Consider the following 20,634-nt stretch of genomic DNA (forward strand, 5'->3'; position numbering starts at 1 on the left):
TGGGTACCTGTTCTCAGGACCTCCTGAAGCTATGTCATGGGTCATGTTCCTTAACCTTGGCAAAATAAACTTCTAAATTGATTGAAACCTGTCTCAGATACTTTTTGGCTTACACTTGGTTTACTATTTTTAAGGTCAAAATTCAACCAAGTCTCAAAGCTCTCTCTTTGGAGCGGATATCAACAGGATAGGTATCTGAAAATAGCTTGTTTGTCTTGTCCACTGCTTGATAGTTAAGACAAAGTTTGCTTTTGTTGGAAACCTCCCAACATTTTATTGTGAACAATTTCAAACATAGTTTTCATAATTTTACACTGAATATGCATATACTTACCATTCAGCTTTTAACATTAATATTATAACATATGTGCTTTATCAAATAGCTATGCATCTATTCATGCTACAGAACTTTTAACTATACATTTTTTTCATGGATTTTATTTTTCTGAAGTGTAGCTTAGGGGAAAAGCATGCTTTTCAAACACAAGTGTGAATTCTTGCTTGAACACTTACTAGCTGGGAGACTTTGGGCAGGTGTGTAATTTCTTAGAGCCTCAGTTTGCATTGTTATAAAATGTGGGTAACAATGCCTACGGGTGCTGTGCAGATTAAATGCGATAAGGTGTGGGAAGTGCCTTGCACACAGTCAATTCAATATGCAGTAGGAACACATAACCAATTTTCAGCACTGAGGCTATGCTAGCTATGAAACAAAATTGAATTTGTCAAAAATAATGACAACAATTATCCAGCTATAGGTGAAGCAAGAATGGCAGAATGTTGATGATCACTGTTGGAGCTGGGTGAGGTTGCATGGAGTCCAGTATGCTACACTGTTTACTTTCTATGCATTTGAAATTTTCCATAAAAAAATGAATGTTAAAAAAGCAAATTGGTCACTGGATTTTGTCAAGCAAAAAAAAAAAAAAAAGAGAAAAGAAAAAAAGGGATTTGAAATATTTAATAATAAACCTCTGAGGAAGTAATAAGAAGTGGTGATACTGGGTTGGGGGTGGTGCAGGATAGTGGTGAAGGGTTGGGGGCCCCACATCTCACTCTCACGGCTGTGGGGCAGCATGGGGAGGAGGAAGGACAAGCCTTGGGTATTTTGTAAAAGCTCCCCAGGTGATCTGGTTCACTCCTGAGTGAGAACTCCTGTGCTGGCAGAAAAGTGTGAAACCACACTTTCCAGCATATTAATTGTGAGAATAAGTACTTTGCATAATGCAAAGCTTGTGCCTCTAGCTCATTTGCAGGCAGATGACACAGCGTGAGAAGCCTCTGATTTAGTAGAATAAGAACTATTTGTAACCAAACAGCCTCCCTCTGTTAAGTCAGGGGTAGGTTAACCAAGGACCTAATTAGAGTGCATTCTCCCACGTCACTTATCAACTGTCTTAACTTATAGAGCTAAGGGGTTCCTTTAGTGCTTTCAGAATTGGGAATCTGGAGAAAGGTGGAAGAAAAAAACCCCATGGACAATGTTGAACAGAAGGAAAAGGAAAGACTGCTCTTTTAAAAAACAAAATGTCACCCTCCTGTTCTAGTTCCTGAATTCCTTCCCTTCCCTGCTGTGGCTGATTCTCTCTTGTTCCCCTTTGCTGGCAGCTGGAGGCAAGGAGGGGGCTGTGATGGAACCCCCGGGTGAGAGAGTATGTGTCTGGAGTCCTCTTGGTGGAGCCGAAGCAGCGTCTTTGAGGGCTGGGATCATGCGGAGGCAGCTAGAGTAGGCAGGCCAAGCTGGGCCACCGCAGGGGAGCAAGGCCGTTTGCTATCCTGTGGGTTTCCTGAATGAGGCCAGGAAGGAATGCTTGTAACAGAGGAGCACTGCACACAGGGTGTGTGCACACATGAGCAAACACACTCTCAGAGGATTGGAAGAATTTTTATACCTATGTGTGATGGACTGAATCGTGTCCCCTCAAATGCATGTGTTGAAGCCCTAACCCCCAATGTAACTGTATTTGGAGAAGGGGGCCTTAAAGGAGGTTGATGAAAGTTAAATAAGTTCAAAGAGGTAGGGCCCTGATCCAACAGGGCTGGTCTTCTTATAGGAAGGGGAAGAGACAGCAGGGGAACTTGCAGAGAGAAAAAGGCCATGTGTGGACACCAGAGACAGGGGACACCAGAGACAGGGGACACCAGAGACAGCCATCTGCAAGACGAGGAGGGAGGCTCACCAGACCCCGACCCTGCCTGCACCATGAACTTGTACTTTCAGTCTCCAGACTATTAGAAAATACGATTCTGTTGTTTAAGCCACCAAGGCCTTTCCCCTGACAGAAACGCCCACCTGAAAGGAACCTTTACCTATTTCTCTGGCATGTGTTATCTATGAATATGTTCTAAGACTTATTAAACACTTCAGTTATTTTTAAGCACCCACGATGAAAAAGACACAGTGTTGGACATAGAGGTGAATTTTCTAGCCTGAGGGACTAGGAAGAAGTGACATTTAAGATGAGCCTTGCTGGATAAGCAGACACTGACTAGAAATTAAAAAAAAAAAAAAGATCCTTGCAGCAGATTAGACTTAGACTCTAAGCGACAGCAGGAAGGCATCCCAAAAGGTCATAAAATGAGTGTTCAAAGCCCTCCAAGGGCACAGAGATGGTTTGGTTTTGCTACAGGATCACATTCGAAGTGAAAGAGTTAGATGTGGTAAAGAGGTGGGATGGACAGACAGATCATAAAAGGTCTCAGATGCCAGATTAGGGCTTTTTCTGGGGGAATAACAGGAGCCTTGAGAAGTTTTGAAACAAGAGAATGACAAGATTGATACATGTGTAAAAAGGGAAAAGTGAAGAGACATGACACGGAGTAAGCACTTATGAGTGTCAGGCATCATGTCAGCACCACACTTCTTCTCTTTTAATCCTCAAAACAATATCATTTTGGACATGAGAAAGTTGAGTCACAGCAGGGTGGTGACTTGCCTAAGACCCCACAGCCGGTCAGCAATGGAGCTCAGATGCAAGCACATGCCCAGTAGCAAAGTTAATGACCTGCCCTTCCTGTCATTTAACCTCAAGCTCACCTCCCACACCATCATCTATTTTCCTCCCAGTCAGAATGGCTATTTTAACAGAGCCTGGAATGTACATTGCTTTTAGGGTTGGAAAGCAGGCAGATTAACCACAAAAATTTCCAATGCACAGGGCACCTCTAGAAATATCATTCAGCCTTCTAAACAAAGCCATATGTAAACCGGCTCTTGCTGTCTGTATTAGTCCATTCTCACACTGCTAATAAAGACATACATGAGACCGGATAATTTATGAAAGACAGAGGTTAAATTGACTCACAGTTAAGCATGGCTGGGGAGTCCTCAGGAAACTTACAATCATGGCAGAAGGGGAAGCAATCACATCCTTCTTCACATGATGGCAGAAAGGAGAATTGCCGAGCAAAGAGGGAAAAGCCCCTTATAAAACCATCAAATCTCGTGAGAACTCACTTACTATCACGAAAACAGGAGCATGGGGGTAACTGCCCCTATGATTCAATTACTTCCCACCAGGTCCCTTCCATGACATGTGGGGATTATGGAAACTACAATTCAAGATAAGATTTGGGTGAGGACATAGCCAAATCATATAATGTCTTTTCCTATTACAACACAATCAAAGGGTCAAGCTGGGAATTCTCCTATTGTGTCCTACAATATCAAAGTAACAAATGATCATAATTTACACATAAAGCTGCAAAAATATATAGGGGATATGGTTGTCCTAGGTAAGTAGCCACCCCAACATCGACTATATTTTTAATGCAATATAAACAGCTGCTCTCAAATAACCTCTGCTCCCCAAATTCAACAAGATCACCCAGTATCCAGGAAAATACAATGCTGTTTTCTTTGTCTACCTTTAAATGACAAAGTAAGTCATGCTATGATCATTTGATCTTTTGACGTAGCTGCTCTTCTAAAACTTCAGGTATATTGAAAAATGAGAGTAAAAATCAGGTTAGAGTTAATTCCCTATTACATAAAAATCAAAACATACCATGCCAGTAGAACAATTCACATTTTCTTAAGTGCTCTCCTTCAAGGGCAAAGATTTTTGGTATTTTGGAAGCAATACTTACAAAGATAACTTGGGCACTATATATATATATATTTTTTGATGAAGTCTCGCTCTGTTGCCCAGGCTGGAGTGCAGTGGCGCAATCTCAGCTCACTGCAACCCCTGCCTCCCGGGTTCAAGCGATTCTCCTGCCTCAGCCTCCTGAGTAGCTGGGACTACAGGCATGCACCACCACGCCCAGCTAATTTTTTGTATTTTTAGTACAGATGGGGTTTCACCGTGTTAGCCAGGATGGTTTCAATCTCCTGACCTTGTGATCTGCCCACCTAGGCCTCCCAAAGTGCTGGGATTACAGGCATGGGTCACCCCGCCTGGCCCTTAGGTGCTATCTTGAAAATTATGTGTGTACTCTAAGATACAATTGTGGCTAATGGTTTGTTAGAAGAGAGACAAAACTGCTGAAAGCATCACTTCTATTCAACACACTTGCAGTGCTGTGCACCTACTGTGTGCCAGCACTGAGACCTCTGCTGGGACTAGATAGATCAGGATAAGCAAACTGAATCACATCAGGGGTTGTTAAAATCCCCTTAAAACTAATGAGGGTGTAAAAACTTTTTTTTTTTTTTTCGATGTTAGAATCAAATTCTGAGAGCTATTCCTTTGAAAATCAGGCAGCATACTTTTCACTTCCTTGTCTACTCACACCTCAGGAATCACGTGCTGTGGCTTTTCTGCAAAATTTTCATAACACAGCCTATCTCTTCTACCTTCAAAAGGCAGTGGGGTAGAAGTGGGAATATGTGCATGTATGTGTGTGTGTGCACATGTGTGTATGTGGTTGTTGGGGATTCCTCCCTTTTTGCTCTATAGATATACTCATACTTTTCACACTGCAGTGTAATTGTTGGATACGGTTCTTATCCACTAAATAAACTCCTTCGAGGTATATGCTGTGTCTCGATGTATCTCTGTTTTCCCAGACTAGGAACAATGCCCAGCACTGCTCCTTACATGTTTACTGAGTGAATGAATGATTGTTTCAACTGTGAGCTTTGTCTTCAGACTCCAGAATGTTTGACAGTTAATATATTCCTCATGGTAGGGAAAGTCAAAACTTTCAAAAATTTATATGCATGTGTACAAACAGATTTCAGGACAAGCTTATTGAGGTATAATTTATATACAGTAAAATTCTCCCTAAGTATTGATAAGTGGATACAATTGAGTAAGAGCAGGTGGTTCCTACACAGTTGCCAGGGCCCTGTTCTCCGGGACTCCGAATAAATGGAGGGACAGTGGGGCCTGGGAACCCGGATTTTTAATATCTTCTCAGGTGATTCTGGTAAAAACCTTAGGTCAAGAATCCCTGAAGTAGATGATGCTCTGCCACTATATTTTATATTTCCTTTCCTTTTCTCATCCCCAGGCCCATCCGTCACTCTCAGTCAACTATTAATATTGAAGATGAAACCAAAACATTTCTGCTCAGCACCATACTTGGAAACAAAATCTAGGTACTCAGCCACTTGGCTGGAGTCAACTATAATTTCTGGCTATTTAGCAGAAATACAGCTGCTAAATGACATTTTGAAATGAACATGAGCTATCCACTTAAAGAAATAAAAAGGCTTTGAATCAGCATGGGATAAAAGGATTGTGATTTGGGGGCTCTAAGTGTGTATTACTATAGGGAAATGGTGGGGAAAGAGAAGAAACCAAGCCACTCACAACAACACTTTTCTAATTCCAAATGCAACCTCACATCTGAAGCTTTTTAAATGGTGGATTTTAGGGGATCTGTGAATAGTGAGGTTGACATCAAGTCAAAATCCGAAGGATACAGCACTGAAGGGAATGTAAGAAAATTCATTTATATTACAGGAGGGCTGGCTTTGCAGTGCCATCCTTCAGTTACTGAAAGATATCAAAAAACATGATCTTCTCTAGCCGTCACTTAACTGAGAATGTTGGAAGATGTGGGGTTCTGGCCTCTAATTAGGAATATGGGACAATCTTTTCCCTATCTGAATTTCAATTCTTACAGCTAAGGGTTTGTATTTCAGTAAAGTCTATCACAACAAACTCCAGGAGTCTGTCGCCATTCTTTTGTCATTTTCTCCCCTGAGATTGTGATTATAATCTAATAATTCAAGTAGTGGGGTCAGTGGTCAGAGACTTGACATTTAGTGGAAATGGAATCTAACCTTTACTGATATTTCATTGTGAGTAATACTCAAAATGCGACTGACATATTGGGAGACTATTTGACTAGTTGGAAAAAAGAAACCTAACCACTGTTAATCAAAACAGAGGTATAACTGGTATAAAAAACAAATAACTTATATAAAAAATATATAAGGCCTGCTTGTTCTGCTGAGGTCCTGGGGAGATCACTAGCTAGTAAATATTTTACGAATCCATTGATTAAGATGGGGCTTTAAGAAAGAATGAATTAAAAAAAAAAAACACACCCTGGCTTTGAAAAATGCCAATAAATTACTTCTAAGAGAAAGAAAATTATGGAAACTCTGCTGTGGAGAAATTTAAAAGTATGCTTTACACTATCATTTACAGGCAGTGTATGTTGGTCTCACCAGCTGCCAGGGCTGGTAGAAAACTGCTGAGCTAGCAGTTATGACCAAACCAAGCATCTCTCTGTAATTAGAGTTAGCTGGAGAGGGGGAAAATGGCACAAAGAGGACAGGAATATGTGGTTTCAGACGGGGGGAGGGCAAAAAGCAGATCAAGTTTCTCCTGAGATTTAAATTAAAGAACCTAGCTGGGTGTGACCTTGGACTATGTCTTCTGTACTGCTGTGCTGCCCAACACCGTAGCCAGTAGCCACACTGGGCACATTTCAAGTGGCTTGTACAAATTGAGATATGCTGTGAATGTAAACTACATATGAAGGTTCAAAGACTTAGTACAAAAATATCTCAATAATTTAACATATTAACTGCATGGTAAATGATAATATTTTGGACATATATTGGGTTAAATAAAATATAAAGTTTAATTTTACTCACTTCATTCTACTATCTTCTAACCTGGCTTCTAGATAGCTGTAAATTGTACATGCTGCTTGACTTCGGTTTCTATTGGACAGTGCTGATTCAGACCTTTACTTCTTCACTTGTTAAATGTGGCTGATGGTGGGAAGCTGGGGTGGTTTGGATGGGAAGAAACATTGTGGGTGACAAGTTGACATGTCAGGGTAAAGCATTATGGTGACTGCTTGTAGAATGAAAACTTTAGCTTAGGGAGTATGAGGAACAATCACAAGAGACATAAGCTAATCAGGTCTGTCCTAGTTTATTTTGTGTTCTTATATACCTGTGACTGGGTAGTTCATAAAGATGAGAGGTTTATTTAGCTCATCATTCTGCAGGCTGGCAAGTTCAAGTAGCATAGTGCTGGCATCTGCTCAGCTTCTCAGGAGGGCCATGTGCTGGGTCAAAACATGGCAGATATGTGTGAAGAGGCCAAACATAGGAGGGGTGTCCTCACTTTGGAAGAACCCTAACCATTCCCTCTAGATCTAATCCAGTCTTGGGAGCACGAGAACTCTCTATTATAAGAATGGCATCCAGCTGCCCATGACCCAAATACCTCCCAACACCGCCACACTGGTGATCAAATTTCAGCATGAGATTTGGTGGGAACAAACCATAGCAAGGTTTACCTGGGTCCTTCTCAACCTCTCTGTGCTTCAGGTGGTTAAAGTGTAAAATGAGAGGCAGGACCAAATTCTTGCACGATGAAGTAAGTCTAGAGAAGCTCTCTACCTGCACTATTCCCGGTCATTCCAAACTCAAGAATAATTCTGGTAAAAACAAGTAGAATGACCAACAGAGATCTTTATCCTCCGCCAGGACCCATCTGGAGAGGCACTGCTATTTATCTGTTAGTTCTGCTTCAGTCCCTCTCAGGGACTGAGCTTACAGAGTTCCTGTGACATGTTAACACAGTTAAAGACACAAAGAACAAAGAGTGCAAGATGGGAACAATAGATATCACACCCTTTTAAGGAGTCAGAAAAATTCAAAAAAGCAAAATCCTACAGATGATATGCAATAGGATATGTACTTGCTTTCTTTTAAACTTACATACGAAATACCTACTACTGTAATGTTAACCTACCAACTAAAAAATCCAAGATTTTATAATAACACCTTGGCCTATTAAGTAATCCAGTTAAATAACACTTCTATGAAACCCAACGTTCCCCCTCTTCAAAAAATCAAACATACCCCAAATCAAAACACTATCACTTCCCAAGCATATTAATTTCTGTGTAAAAGAGGATGTTAAAAACAAACATACAAACAAATGACAATGAAATTCCATTTATAAACAAAGCCTTGGCCTACCCAAGGCTGCCTCAGTCAGCAGTAGTGCTGGTGCTGAAAACTGGCAACTGGGCTGATGAGTTCCATGTATCTGAATTAGTCACCGCCATTGAAAAGTCGGAATGGTTAACATAAAGATCCCGGTTTCCGGTCGGGCACAGCTCGTCTGAGGTCCAGCAGCATCTGCCCTTTAGATGTGCATAGCTTGTGCTTCTCCAGCTGCAGTCTCCTGGCTGACTTTCCTTGTTCAGGGACCTACTCAGTCAGGCAGGCACTTGCGGCCTGAGGCAAGAACTGTAGTAGAGGGGACGGGGTGGGGGGCACGGCCAGAAGGGATGAGAGGGAACATGGAATTGTTGAAAAATCCTAGCTCTAAACCTGATAGATATGGCTTGATCTTACTCTCCCATAGAGTCTGGGTGACCTTGGGCAAGTCACTTCACTAGTCTAAGCTGTAATGTGGGAAGAAAGTGAAAAATGTTCTACACATGAGGAGCCTGTGTGGTACCCAGCATGTAATAAATGCTTTGCTAAAGTTATTCCTTCTTATCCCAAAGGCAAGAAAAAAAAATGTTTAGCCTAATCACAGCAAAATCCAGGTGACCACCAAGGAAATGGCTAGAAAACCATCACTGCAAAAATATGAAGGCCTACGTCATACACTACAAATAATTCAGGAAGAGAAAGAGGAAAGAGTAAAAAATATCAGACAATATTCCAAAGTAATAACTGAATCAGGTGAGGATTATCCATGGTTACTCAAGTCACTGGATGAAATGAAGGCTGGAGCAGGATGTTCACAAATGACCCATGTATCAGACAACAGATGATTTATTAACTCAAGGTGCACCTTGACATTGGTTAGGTCTGGTTACCATCTTACCCAAGAGATGAAACCTAGCACTGAGGATGGTGGAACAAGGTGACTTCTGCTCCCTGATGTGATGTAACATCAGGTGCATGACATCACTTATAAAGTATTCTTGGCAAAAGATGTTTAACCTCCACTTAATAACAAGCCTCTAGATCTAACCAATTTTAGGAAGAGAAGAGCACGCTAAACAATGCTGTGAAGAAGCAGACAAGCCCAGAGTGTAAGGCACTCTATAACACAATGAACTTGAACTTTTCAAAAAGTCATTGTTTAAAGTTATATGATGAATGAAGGAAAAGTTATCAACCAAATTCATCAAGTGTATTTGATTGGTTACAGATTTTGGGGTGGGGGTGGGGAGGTAAGTTATAAAATATTGTTTGGGACTATATTGTTGAAATTTGAATATGAATTGAATATTAGATAATATAAAATTATTATTAAATTTTTAAGATGGGAAATAGTACTAGAGTATGGTTATATAAAAGAATGTCCTTATTCTTAGCGGATGGGTGGTGAAATATTTAGAGGCGAAGTATCAAGATGTTTGGTACTTTTAAATGGTCCAGCAAAATTTTATGTAATATGTATAATTTATATATATAATTAGAAGAGGGAATAAAGCAAATGTTGCAAATGTAGAACAAATGGTGAATTTAGGTAGAGGACATAAAGTGTTTGTTTTACAATTCTCCCAACCAGCAAGTTTGAAATTTGTTTTATAATTCTCCCAACCAGCAAGTTTGAAATTTTCCAAAATAAAAAGTTGGGAAAGAAACTGGGAGAGAAGGAGAGGGAGAGAGGGAAAGAGGGGGGCGACGGGGAGGGAGAGGCAAAGGGAGAGGGAGAGGCACAGGAGGAGGGAGAGGGGGAGGTGGAGGGACAGAGGGAGAGGGGGAGACTGAGCGGGAGAGGGAGAGGAAAAGGGAGAGAGGGAAAGGGAGAGAGGGGGAGAGGGAAAAGGAGAGGGAGAGCGGGGGAGGGAGAGGGGGAGGGGGGAGAGGGAAAAGGAGAGGGAGAGCAAGAGGCAGAGGGGGAGGGGGAGGGGGAGGGGGAAGGGGAGGGGGAAGAGGAGGGGGAGGGGAAGAGGAGGGGGAGGGGAAGAGGAGGGGGAGGGAAAGGGAAAGGGAGACAGGGGGAGGGAGAGAGGGGGAGAGAGAGAGAGAGAGAGAGGGAGAGGGAGAGGGGGAGGGAGAGAGGGGGAGAGAGAGAGAGAGAGAGAGAGGGAGAGGGAGAGGGAGAGGGGAAGAGGGAAAACGAGAGGGAGAAGGAGAAATACAAAACAGGAAAGGAAAAAAAGATGAGATAATATCACTACTCCTTCTCTCCCTCTTTTAGAATCCCTTCAGAAACTATATTCAGGTCAGTTGCCCTGGGTTCCTTTTCATTCAATATGGTTTTCTTTTTACCAATTTAATAAATTTCACTGTGTGCTCATCAAACTGATGTAGCCACTGTCTCAGCTCCCTTGCTGGCTGACATCAAAACTAAACTTTAAACAAAACTCCAACAGCTCCTGTAAGGGTTCACCAGATAGGTATGACGTTTAAGATAACAAATCAAAAACTTCTGAAATCAACACCTAATTTGCTGTCAGGATGGTTTTTATGTCAGGTGGATGTGAGGCTGTGGGCAGAGCATCCTACTGGGCTCTCATCCTTTCCAAAGACAGTACTCTCTCTCACACCTGCACTGGACACTGATAGACATAGGACAGGTACAATACAACATGCTGGCCAGCCAGGCCACTGGGGTTTTAGAGAGTCTATTTCCATATGAAGTGTGCCATGCCTGAGTTCTGATGCCTGGGGCAGCAATCGCATGACCTGCAGAATAGCCACTCTGGATTCAACTTTCAGGGAGTGAGAGCTCCCAATGAAGTGGAAATTAATTCTGTGATGCCTTTAACACAGAGAGGGCTATAAAGGATCTGGATTCAGATAGTGCAGGTGTGCACCTGGCTCTACTGCATTCTAGTACAACCTCAGAACAGTGTTTCTCCATAGGGGTGCTATGAACACTGTGTTAGGGACAGCTCTTCACTGGGCAGGACTGTTCGAGGCACTGCAGGACATTTACCATCCCTGCCCCACTTTCTCTTGCATCATGTGCCAATGGCACCTCCCAGTCTTTGTGAGGACAACAACAAACCTCTCCCCATCCCCCACACACACTCCCAAATGCCTCCTGCCTTAGACATCAGCTAAATTCTCTGAGCCTCCAACTGGAGGTAACATTGATTGCACTGCCTAGTTAGTGGTTTGGTAAGATCAAATGTGCTGCAGCTTTCCCCCCCCACCCCCCCCACCCCCACTTATTAAGGAGATGGAGTCCCCTTAATTTTTGAGATGTAGTCTCACTCTGTCACCCAGGCTGGAGTGCAGTGGCGTGATCTCACCTCACTGCAACCTCCACCTCCCAGGTTCAAGTGACTCTCCTGCCTCAGCCTCCTGAGTAGCTGGAATTATAGGTGTGTGCCACCACATCCGGCTAACTTTTGTATGTTTAGTAGAGATGGGGTTTCACCATGTTGGCCAGGCTGGTCTCAAACTCCTGACCTCAAGTGATCCACCTGCCTCAGCCTCCCAAAGTGCTGGGATTACAAGTATGCGCCACTGCACCCAGCTAGCTGTTTACAAACTTAAATGAACTATGCCTACGATAACCTAATACGCATCTGCATAGGCAGCCTGCCATCAGCGGAAAGGCTGTGGGGTGGGACCAACCACCTGGATCCCAGGTGGGAACTATTACAGTCTTATCTCTCTAGTCATGCACTAGAATATGGGACAGCTACATGTTCTGAAAATGTTTCCCCTTAATAAGTGGGAATTTTTGGTTTATAAGTGTTGCTACAGATAAAAACTACAGCATAGTGTGAATTTTAGAGTGAAAGCAGATGGCAAATACTTGAGAGATTGTAGCAGAGGAGCAGGATGGCCTCCCGCAAAGCAGCTTCAAGGAATCTGGTTTAGAATGTTGCCAGAACTAACCTGGAACAAAAATGATACTTCTCTTAGTGAGCAAGTGATACAATGATTGTGGAAATTACTTTAGGAACCAAGATTACACAGTAACACAGAAGTTGACACCCTACCCTCCTATGCACAGGGCTGATTTTCAAAATGATGTGCCTTAGGGATCTGTTGTTTAAATACATAAGTGATGCTTATGGAAGGGAATCAGTCTTAAAGGCGGGGCCAGACTGCTGCATACAACCTCAAATGGAACTGTAAGCCCTGAAGAAAAGCTGAGAATGGAAACTGGAATAGGGATTCTCACAATTTCATGTGCATAAGCACCGCCTGGAGAGGCTGTTAAGAATAAAGTCACACACCCACCACAGGGATTCTGTCTGATTCTACCAGTCTGGGGTGGGCCAGGATCTGTGTGTTTAATGAGCTCTTAGGCCAGTTCTGAGGCAGGGCCCACAGGCTGCTCAGGGAGACTCAGGGACACCTCTCTAGAGGGCTCTCTGGTGGGGGCCTCCGCCTTTAACTCTCCCCATGGGACATGCTTGCTCTCGTGTTATGGCCTTCATGACTCGAATTTAGGTAAAACCGTTTCTCCAGCCCCTAGGTCTGGTTGGATTTGGGGTTACAAAACTGTCCATTTTCACTCTTCATCTCAGCTTCTCCTCCCCTTGTACACACATTGTGTAAATAAGACACTAATTTTATTTTGCAGACCGGACAGAAAGTTCTGACTTCTCCTTGAAGGCCAAAAGTCTCAGGTATTTAACAGAGAAGTTAAAGGCTGGGATGGAGGAGGTAGAGCAGGTGAAAGGCACAGTCTTAAAGAACAAAAGTAAAAGCAGATACCTACCCTGGGTCACAAGCCAACAGCAAAGGCATGGAAATGGCCCCTGAGGATCACCCAGAAGTTGGAGTGGAGCAGGGGCAGTGCTGGCTGGGACACACAGGGTAGCAAATGGATAGTTTTCCCACAGATACTTACATAAAAATATCTTGTGCCAACACGGTGTTTTTATCACCTCCCTCAACTCTGTTTATTAGTCAGAGTTCCTGAATGCCTCCAAATCCCATTCATCTTAAAAACAGTAGACTGATAAAATCTCTATCTCTGGACTTGGCCATCTGAAATGAGATCTTTTATCTTCCTCTTCTCTGGCTTTCCAGAATACATTTTCATAGCATTCTTGCAAAAGGAAAGACTATCAGAAAAAGAAAACTGAAGGGTAGTAAAGTTGAAAGAATATTACACCACAGCTTTTGGTAAGAAAATATTTATGTCCACAAGCACACACCACACCCTTTCTGGGAAGATATTACTGGCCTAGAAGCCGGGTGAGCGCATCCCAAAATATACTTCACAAAAAGCACCATTGCCCTCCCAAAATAGGCCCTATAATTAGGTAAAGTCTTTTGCAGTGGGTTGTCCTATATCATAAATTGACATATGTTGCTTTAATCTCCCTGCTTCAGCAAATGTAGCCATATTGGGCTACAAAAGCTCTCAGCGACTCACATTTAAACCAGATTGTGGTGTCACTAGCAAACTGATGCAAATAAACAGCTCTGTGTACCAAAATACTCAATCTCAATCATCTGTAATGAGATCGCTCTCCTCCCTAAGCACATTTTCATCACACCAGAACCGCCTTAATTCAAAAAGAAGGACTAGCCCAGACTGAAATACCGTTTAATCTTAGAGGTCATCGAATGACTAACACATCTGAAGAAGCTGGGGTTGAAATTTAAAATACGAGACAATCCCTTTTGTGTAAATGCTGGGATCGTGTTGTGTGAGTCTTGTTTTTATCTTTAGTTGACCGTCATTCTGTATAAGCTGTCAGAGGCCCATCTGTCTGTCTGAATTCATTTGGGTCATTTTTTGCTTGGAGTCAGGGGTAACAGAAGGGATAGCCTCTTAGCAGCCTTTCTACTCCAATGACTTTCTGAACGAATTTAAGTTTTTTAGCTGTATATTTACATATAATCAAATGCTAAGATATTTCAATTTTTAAACCTTCAAAATAATAAGTACTTTAAACATTTACACTTTTAAAATTACTTATAATCTCAGAGTTTCTCAGCTTGGCATTACTGAGATTTCGGGCCCGATTGTTCTGCATGTGTGCACAAGTGTGCATTACTGATCTATAAGATATATTTTAAGACATTTGGCAGCATCCCTGGCTTCCACCCACTAGATGCCACTAGCACACACCCTCCTCCCTCCCCTAACTGTGACAACGCAAAATGGCTTCAGATATTACCAAACGTCCTCTGGGAGGGCAAAACTAACCCCAGTTGAAAACCACTGCTCTATGTATTTATGTGTTTATATATCACTCCTTGGCATGGCCAGAAAAAAGAAACCTAGGCTTTTCAAGGCACCCACAAGTTTAGTTTGAAGAATTTCAAACTTCCTATGACTTGTAATGAGGAATCGGAATCTGTGACACAGTACTGCCTCTAAAGATCCATCAACAGCACCATGCTACCTCAGACTGAGGGTGCCAGGACCTGGCTTCATTTCAGACAAGGCCTGTAAGAGGATGAGCGGCACCTGGGTTCTTTCTTGCACTGCCACCCTCCCTACTTTTAGGAGCTCCTTTCTTAGAAGACGGCACTAAATAAATCCTTTATGATCCATGACCAGACACTTCATACTGATTGTGAAGGAAGAGGATTAGGTGTCTATCAACAGCATCCACAGAAGCAATGCACTCTCTGTGCTCCTCCTGGGCCAGACCTGTGGGGCAGCGTGTCTAATGCTGGCCTAGGTGCACAGGAGAGGTGTGGGGAAGCAGAGGCCTCCTCAAGGAGCTCTGCCAGATGGGGAGGGGTATGAAAATAGCATCAGTGGACAAAGAAGCCAGGCCCGGGAGATGGTAAGTTCACCCACAGAAGAGAAGATGAATGAGGAAGGACAGTGTCTTCAAATATTTGGTGAGCTGGAGTGTTAGAAAGTGAGTGGACTTACTTCGAAGGTGACTAAGAGCAATAGGTGATTCAATAAATACTTAACACATTTATGCCTTCTATGTGCCAGGCGCACCAAGACTCCAGGGAGGAACAAGACCAAGTCCCTGTCCCATGGAGCACATATACTGTATTAATAGTTCAATATAAGGACTGGATTGCTTTTCTTTCCTCCCTCCTCCCTCTCTCCTTTGCATTCCTCACTTTCTTCTTTTCTTTTTTCTTTTTTTTTTAGATGGAGTCTCGCTGTGTCACCCAGGCTGGAGTGAAGTGGCGTAGTCTCGGCTTACTGCAACCTCTGCCTCTTGGATTCCTATTTTTAGTAGAGATGGGGTTTTATCATGTTGGCCAGGATGGTCTCGATCTCCTGACCTTGTGATCTGCCCGCCTCAGCCTCCCAAAGTGCTGGGATTACAGGCGTGAGCCACCGCACCCGGCCTCCTCACTTTCTTTTTAACAAGTTGGGCTAATTGTTCAATTTTTAAATGCTGGGTTTTTTTTCCATTTTAAAAATTCAGGTCTAATTAACATTCAAGAGAACTCACCCTTTCTAGTATACAGTTCTGTGAGTTTTCATCAAAGCATACAACTGCATAAATACCACCAGAACTAAGATACAGAACAATATCCCCCCTCCCCGCAAGGGACTCCCTGTAGGACGCCCTAACTGTCCTTTTAATTGAACCTAGGTACCCTGTGCAACAGCAAGCTCCTCATCTCTGGAAGAATTTGAATTCCCTTGTCAGGGATCAGTAGAAAACATTTTTTTTTTTTTGCTAGCAGGGGATTGGGCCAGACAACCCTTGAAGCCATGTCCCTCTCTTTGATTCTATGAAATGGCAGCACAGTCACCTACAGACATCTGACCTTAAACACTGGCCCATCTGCAATGCCATGGCTGAGTCTCCCAACCACAGTTAAAGGCCCCACCCAAAAGCCAAAATCTTTCGGTCAAAGCTCAAAAATTTCAGCCCAGCAATTGGATCCCTGTGAAGGCTATGTAATAAGCATAGACAAAAACGTAAAATCAAAAGAAAGGTTTGGAAATGAAAGCTTAAACATGGCAACTGAGGTCCAACCAATGGTATCATCTACCCCCACCCTTCTTTCCTCATAAATGTGATTCAAAATGACATTAACTCCAAAAATGAACAGAGCTCAAACAAGGTGACCTCACTGGTTGTGAAGATGGCAAGAAGGGAATTAGCCAAGCTTGTATAAGAATGGGTCACCAGGGTTGGAGAAGGTGGTAAATGTTGCAGGGATTCCCACAGGTTCTTATGAAGTGAATGTTGGGGGAGGGGTTGTGGTGAGTAGCTGGGATGCTCTAGCAACATCAAATGGATATAACCAGCCCATCCCCAGTAGCCTTCCTGCTGGAAGATAAATATGCCTCTTGGTAGCTTGACTTCAATGGGAAATGTCCAGTCTCCAAACAAGGCTGCTTTGTTCCTAAGAATGACTGGCTTTATTGAACACTTACTATGCTCCAGCACTACCTACCTCATTTTATTCTCACAACCCTATGAGGTAGATAACATGATAAGCCTCATTTTACAGAAGAAGAAACAGGCTCAGAGAGGTTATCTAACAACCAGTAGATATAGAACTTACATTTTAACCCGGCTCTCCTGATCCCAAAGACTGTCCTCTTTCCCTGCTAGCAAGGACTGGATGGTTGCTGAATTGAATGTTCTTGGTCTCCCAAGACCACTGTTATGCTGGTCTGTGGGCTGGTTCCCAGGCAAGCTAGACTTGTAGCGTCCTTTAATTTTCCATTTCCTAAGTTGCCTGCTTCTCTTTCTTTTAATATATGGGTCACACGGATCTCTCTGCTTTGGAGACCTTATTTTATTCTTTGGGTCTGCAAGTTTATTACTCTTATATTATATGGCTGGCTTAGCACATAAACTGTCAAAGGTATTCTTTAACCGGCATCCAGAAACTTTTCTAAATATAGACTTACTATGTTTTAGAAAACCCCATATTGCTTAATACTATCAGCAATAACAAGAAAACGTATCACACTGTCAGAAAACATCAATTCAATGTCACATTTAATTATAGAACTCCATTCTGCCTGACTTTAGTGCAGAAGTAAAAGATGCACAGAACAAGGCAACAGCTTCCCTTCGTGAGCACCATTTTACAGCAAAAGGCATTAGAAGTAAATGCAGCAACACTTACCAAAATTTCCGCCAACGATCACAAACTTTATATACACCACATGTCTTCTACAACAGCGGCAGGACTGGTCCTGAAAAACAATACCACAACAAAAGAAAAAACACATCATTAAACAGAAATAATTGAATACATATTATGTTTCTCTCTGTAAACTGCAACCTCTTCCTCTGCTTTGAGCACCCATCAATGTACTAAATCCCACCTACCAGTTTCCTCTGTTTTTCCCAGGAAGATGAAACCAATTTACAAATTATCTCAGTATTCACTAATAAAAAATTTTAAAACTGGACAATGAAATATACCCGAAACTATGCTTATAAATATCTGAATGTTTAGCCCTTTGAAATATTTGAAGACAAGAGAACAATGGAAAAATATCTACAGTTGAACTCGTAACATATTCCCCCAAATCCATTCCTCTTTTCTTTTTTTCCAGTAATATCCTCCCTTCTTGCCAGCTAGCTGTGAGACCCTGGACAGTTTTTCCTAACCTTTCTTTTCTAGGCTTTATTATGTGTAAAATAGGGATTACTGTACTGACTCATAGGGCTGCTATGAGGATTAAATGATATCAACTAAAGAACATATACACATGACATAGAAGGGCTTATAACAGCCTTTGGCACACAGTAAACACTCAGTAAGCCTGAGCTGTTATCACCATTCTCCCAGTCCCTCAGGCCTGTAAACTAACATGGGCTTCTTCACCTCCACTGCAAACCCTGGCCCAGTCCAGCCCCGCAAGAATTCCACAGTGGTGCTGGGAACACATTGCTTCTCTTTATTCTCATCGTTACACTCCATCTGGTCAGCATCATGCCTGGCATACACTGGTCTCTTGGCCTCCAGTTTCTTTCCTTCCCATCCAACTCTCATGGCTGCACAAGGAATCCTTTCTAAACACAACCTACACAGCATGTCCTTCCTCAATGGATGCACCTTCCACCACCTCCTATGACCTGCGAATTTACCTGTGGAGTCATGTTAGCCTGGCACTCAAGCCCACCCCAGCTTTTTGACATTATCCTATCGAATGCTGTAGCGCCCAGAGGCCTGTCCTGCCTCTGAGCCTCTAGGCAGGCCATCCCTTCTCTGGTAGGAGGCCTGGCCATTGTCAAAGGCAGGGGATCTTTACCTTTTGTGCTATGGCAGTCTAAAAACATCTTTCTCAGAATGATGTTTACAAACGCTTGAAACTAATACATGAAATGCACAGGAGTCAGAGTATACTCTTACACAGTTATCCAAATATTTGACAAAATTGTTATGAACATCTTTCAATACTTAAATAATTTCCAACAAGTCTAATATACTGTAATTTTGAAGTACTATTAGGCATAAATGATACTTCAGAATATCTGCAACTGTAATATAGTATGAAAATATTCATAATTTCTATTAAGGACAAATAGCTAATGCTACTTTCATAATATTAGGAAATGTACGATTTCAGATAAGGGTTAGAGACAATGGATGAGATCATGTTTTTCCCCATCCAACTTCATCGGCCCCCGGAATTACATGCATGGACCCAGCTTTCAGGCCTAGCTTCATTCTCATTGACTTTTCTACCTTGATTTTCCCAAAGCAGTATTATCTTATGCCTCTTTATTTTTCTCTTTTTAAAAGTACTTTATTTGATATAGGTACTTTAAATACATGTACTACTTTTAAAGTCAGGGAAGGTCCTACCTTTTTCCCTGTTTTAAAACTCCTTCCACAGTTAATAATGCCTTGCCTTATCACAGCACAGCAGAGAGGCGCTCATCAGGACTGTTGAGTCCATCCATGGGTAATGGTGCAATCTGCTTGTCCTACGTGAGCTCAGGTAATCATCAATATTATCTCATTGCTCCTTCGCAGCCTATGAGGTCCTAAACATGTAGATGGGACACCTAAGCATTCTATATTTAGACTATAAATTACTGAAGTTAGGCAACACAATGTTGTCTTGTTTAATACTTCTGAGAGTGAGCGATTAGTCCATGCTGTTGACTGACAGATCACCTGGGAACAGACTAGCTGTTCAATCATTCTGTCAATATACAGGGCGCCTGGGTGACACAAGCATAATGCCTGCCTTCCTGGGGCTTCAAGTCTACTAGCTTTCCCCAGCTAGCCCAGAGTAGCAGATACTCTCTCAACCTTTCAGCTCCTTTGAATAGACAAGACAGAACTGGTGATTTCCTAAGTATGGGCACTTTGGTGATTCATGCTGGTGAGGCCAGGTACAGTTGCTCTGGCCTCTACAAGAGACCACACCAGGCTCCAGCTTCCCATCAGTCTCACAGATGTGAACCGGTGGTTTTGAGGCAGGTGGGACAAATAGACCAAGCAGTGAAATTCCATGTCCCCTCCTGGGTGATGTTGTCTTTGCACATGAGGTCCAGGACAGCAACTACCACAATGACCATCTCGGGAAGGTCTACTCAGTGCCTGTCCACATATTTCATGCTAAGCCCGCTGAGCCTGTGATTGTCCAGCCTCAGCGTGGACACTGGTCCATCTTATCAGCCATTTTCCTAAACAGCTGCAGCTCAGGAATCCTGTGTATCTTTTGTCAAGCACAACAAAATAACAGAACAGTTCTTCCTTTTCAAACGAATAGAGCATAATGACTTTCTCCACTGAAAACCACTTATAAGGGCATTGTGACCATTTGCTTTGGCAGAAATTCACCATTGGCAGCATTTTTCATACCCAATATCATGACAAGTGACTCTTAGGACAAGTGGGGGTGTACTCTCCCTCCCCAATAACCATGACTGATGAGATTTCCACTCACAGAACAAAGGCTGGATTTGGCACACTCTTTTTATACTTAAGGCTATTTCAATCCATTTCGTTTGAATTTGTTCTTTTTGAGACACACCAGATATATGGTATTCATTACCAATAAAAATAGCTGAATGATAACAAAATGGGTGGCATGACTGTTTTATCTTCTGTTTCAAGAGCTGCAACGCCTGCATCACCATAAATGAATGAAATTTTTGTAAGTGCTGCCATGTAACAACTCTGCTTTTAATACATATCACAGACTATTGTGTGACTCCCGGTATAAAGTTAAAATGCTAATTACACACTGAAAACAAGCATCTCTAATATAGTTCTCATCTGCATGTGGTCATTCTCTCTTTCTTCTTCCCAACAGAGTCCCCATATTTCTGCACCCACAGTGCCCATGGGCACATGGCAGCAACCCCAGCTGGGAGTGGGGGCGGGACAGTCCAAGGTTTTGCAGT

At 42.5% G+C, this 20,634-nt stretch overlaps 1 protein-coding gene across 4 annotated transcripts in view; it reads right to left on the reverse strand.

Annotated features, from left to right (window-relative positions):
* Positions 1 to 20,634, reverse strand: part of FYN (FYN proto-oncogene, Src family tyrosine kinase) — a 211,079-nt gene that overhangs the window by 101,225 nt on the left and 89,220 nt on the right. For all 4 annotated transcript variants that reach the window (XM_055261589.1, XM_055261598.2, XM_055261626.1 and 1 more), the window contains one exon: positions 17,390 to 17,459. The gene's annotated coding sequence lies outside the window, so the exon portion shown is untranslated. The remainder of the gene's footprint in view (positions 1 to 17,389; positions 17,460 to 20,634) is intronic.

This window comes from Symphalangus syndactylus, chromosome 2, assembly GCF_028878055.3.
Source record: "Symphalangus syndactylus isolate Jambi chromosome 2, NHGRI_mSymSyn1-v2.1_pri, whole genome shotgun sequence".
NCBI lineage: Eukaryota > Metazoa > Chordata > Mammalia > Primates > Hylobatidae > Symphalangus > Symphalangus syndactylus.